This window comes from Sinocyclocheilus grahami, unplaced genomic scaffold, assembly GCF_001515645.1.
Source record: "Sinocyclocheilus grahami isolate Dianchi unplaced genomic scaffold, SAMN03320097.WGS_v1.1 scaffold717.1, whole genome shotgun sequence".
NCBI lineage: Eukaryota > Metazoa > Chordata > Actinopteri > Cypriniformes > Cyprinidae > Sinocyclocheilus > Sinocyclocheilus grahami.
The window spans coordinates 469486-473554 of NW_015505896.1; positions in this window are offsets into that span (position 1 = coordinate 469486).

The window sequence follows — 4069 nt, forward strand, 5'->3', positions numbered from 1 at the left end:
AGAAACGCACGGGTGAAACGGCATCCTTACAAGGACGATCCGTCGTCTTTATAAAGACGCACCCGTGTAGCTCTTTTAGAGAAATTTGCTCTTTTAGGAAATGCTCTTTTAGTGCTGAGGCGCACAGGGGAGATGGCCGTTTGCAACACGACAGGGGGTAGTGCAGCCTGAAGTGTGCAACCCACTCGACACTGGAACGACCACTGCTGAAGCGCTGTCTCGCCAACACAGAAAGCTTCCGAGAGCATGCTGAACTCGTAGTTCTCGAAATAAATATAGAGCAGAGGATGTTGTCGCTCGGCTCCGAAGCGAAAAGCTGGTATGCATTGCACCTTTGCACCTGCTGCCTTATTATACTCACGCTGTGATCAGCGGCAGCTGAATGCAATAATTGCATGCCAATGTGCATTGGCTCGTTTAGTTTACACTCGAAGTAGATTGGTCTATCGAAGCGATATACCAATTTGTCGGTCACCGACGTGACTCGGAGTGACCAACTGAAAGGGAACCATGAGCATTTCTACAGAATATTTTATATTTATGCTCTAAATTTAGACTTTATATCTAAATCTAAAATCTAAATCTTATTTCTCATAACTGTGTCTTAAAAAACAAAAAGTGAAATCAAAATCAAAGTGCTTTCACTACTGATAGTATGACTCACAATTAACTTTATTGCTCTCAATCTTATTCTTCAAAATTGCAATTTTCTATCTCATAACTGTGACTTTATGTCTCATAATCACAACTTTATCTTATATAATGTGACTTCATAACTTACAATATGACTTTAAATCTCATAATTGCAAGGTTATTTCTCATAAATGTGAATTTATATGAAAGATTTTGCCTTTATATTTCACAAATGCGACTTAATCTCAAACAATGTGACTTTAGAATGACTTTATAGCTCACAATTGTGTAACTATACTGCAGTTTTTCTTCCTTCTTTCATATTCCAGTTTCACTCCATTCCTGCACCGGTTCTTTGCTTGTCTGATGCCAAGCTCTATAGAATGATGGAATGTTAAAGATTTACATGCTTGGGTGGAGTTTCAGAAATAAAACTTTAATAGAGTTCTCACTAAGTGCCTCGGTGGCAGTAAAATGCATCCGTCTTGCATGCTCATAAGGTCTTTTTGTTAACCCACTTACATTATACAATCTTTTTTTATCCCAACATTTTAGCGAATTTGTACTTTCGCCGTTCCGGGAGCACAATGAATCACATGCACTTTATGACTTACTGGCCTGGACTATACATCCGAATCAATTTTCATGGAAGTGCCGAAGAGATTAGAGCCGTTTTAGGGGGGCGTGACAGAGTCTTAACTTTGATAAAGAATATCTCTTTGGTTTTGAGACTTTAGTCTTTGCAACTTCAGGAATCTTATTTATGCACAATCAGTTTGTAACACTCCAAAGAAAAAGGAAAACTTGAAATCGCATCATATGACCCCTTTAACTTATCATCTTGTAATGAATTCGGTTCTCGAGCATGAATGATAATATGCAGTAAAAGACAACAATATACAAGCACTCTAAAAGGTTTTGCCACAAACTCAACTGACTGGCTTCTTTCCTGTGTATGATTTCACATGAGTCTCTTCAGACCTTAGAACTGTACATGAGTTAGGAGCTTCTAGAACTTCTGACCTCCCACATGAACTCCTTTCCAAAAATTAAACAGAGAAATACAAACAGTATAAATGAAAATAAAATAAGTCTAATTTCCTAGTCTTATTAAGTGCAAACAATAAGTGCAACCATAATTAAAGTACTCCCTCAGTATACAAAGTGCAAACAGAGACCAATTTTTTTCTTCAAGCATGATATAGAGCTAAGAGATGCTTACAACTGCACTGCCCAGCCAAATATAGGTTTGATATTGGGAGATATTTGCACATATCAGGGAGCCGCTCTCAAAAAATGTTTTAATGCGTGCTTGCATTTCTTTCACTTTCGGTTCAGCGCGCATTCTACAATGCTAGACATCTGTCAGACAGATGCTGTCTCTGTTGTGCAACCAATCCTCCGCCATGGTCTTGTCAGTCATCTCGCTTTACTCTCGTCACGTGATCACTGGATTCCTGCTGCACTTTGTGTGACCCGGCAGCTTGTGCTGGATAAGCAGAGCAGATGCTTAACGTTTAGAATTGAAGCGACCGTTATCCAGTTGAATTACATGGTTTTTATTTCTAAAAAAGGAAAACGACAGTGGAGGCGGTGGACCCCATAATGTAATCTAAACATAACTGTGATATATTCAATGCTAATTTCACCCTCACACTCAGGGCGATATCGCGAGATAGCTTTTCACCTCGAGATCTCATCACACCCTAATATTAGGTGTGTTTGATCAGTCTTTGACATCAACCCAGATAGCACACGTACAGTATGTCTGCAAGATGTCTGTTAAAGATCGCTTCATCTGGAAAGCATCTGCTGTGTACAAAAATTTTTAAGATGTCAGTTTTACATACATTCTAAATCATACACATCTTAAAGACATCTTCTAGATGTCTATTTAGAGTCTGAGAGGAAACCTCCTATAGACGTATTGCAGATGAGCAAACACTCATATATCTTGAAAAAAAATACATCTAGCAGATGTCAAGATCTCCGTGATGTATGTGCGCTCAGGGAAAGTATTCGAAAGCATGCAGAGCCGTCTGCTTTTCTGCACAGTGCTGCTTCACGTCGAACACACCTAATAAAACAATATGGCAGATAAAAATTCCTTCTAATGGCAAGAATTATGTCAATCTACTCCTAAGGGGAGGTATAATGCTATATTCCATGCATTCTGACTGCTAAAGAGTTGAATTCTCATGCTAAACATGACCAAAGTCTCAAACAACGAGTTGGACGTATGGCCGAGTGTGCCAAATCCACTCCTTCAGGGTTCGTATAAGTTTCGAAAGTTTTTTTCGAGTATGGCCCTGCATGACATCATAAAGGACGGAATTCCTTGTATGGGCACGTCTTCCGAGCATGCACACAGCAAACAAAGCCATCAACCTTGCTTCATTCCTGTCAGCGATCGCATGGTGGTTTTTGTCATATAAAGTAAGTTCAGATTATCCGCGATCGCAGGGGTTTTGTGTCAAATAAATATATTTTATATTTTTGTACTATATTTTCAAATACCTGTTTGCGATCACAGGCGTTTCGTGTCAAAAACATGTTATATTCATATACAGTAACTTCAGATACATTAATTTGTTAGCCATAGATGATTTAAGTCAATAAAGCAAAAAGTTTTAAGTAGCAAAAGCTGCGCGTGCTCGTGACTCTTTAGCTCCGCCCACGACACGCCTCCAGGAGCTCGACTGTTTTTGAGAGAAGCGGTGCAGCAGTATCTTTCTTTTATAAATTTGATCAAACTAAAGACTCTTCGGAGATATGAAGGATGCAATGCTACTCTATAGGTACTCAAGATTAACATGAGACATAAAATTAAATACCAGATGAAAAACTTATATATCAAATTATTTCTGATATAATTTGAAGTACTAAAATTACTAAAACAAAACTAAAATAAATGTTTCTTAAGGCTATGTAGAAATATAAAAAAAACTAATACAAATTAACACATAACAAAATTACTAAAACTTGAACAAAAAAAAATTAATATAAAAATATTAATAAATACTAAAACCGTATTTAACCTCCCGAGACCCTGCATCCTCATATAAGGACATTATATTTTAGTGAATTTCTCTGAGACTATACATGCCACAGTTTTGGGTTGAACTGTTGAACAATCTGGATGTCCTGTACAGAGCACATTCAGGGCTTTTCAGAGATACTAAATGTTTGGAAGTTTCACCATGACCAATCCCTCTCCTTGGTCCTCAAATAATTAATTTAATAAATAATTATTATTTTATTCAAATAAATAATTTAAATCTGACACATTTTAAGCTGTGTGTCATAAATCAACATCTCAGGAAAATGTTATGGGGTTTCAAATCAAAATATGACTTTCTGTTTCGAAACAGGATGTTGATTTCATACATGTCCTCATATGAGGACACCGGGACTAAAAGCATGTTTATTACATTTT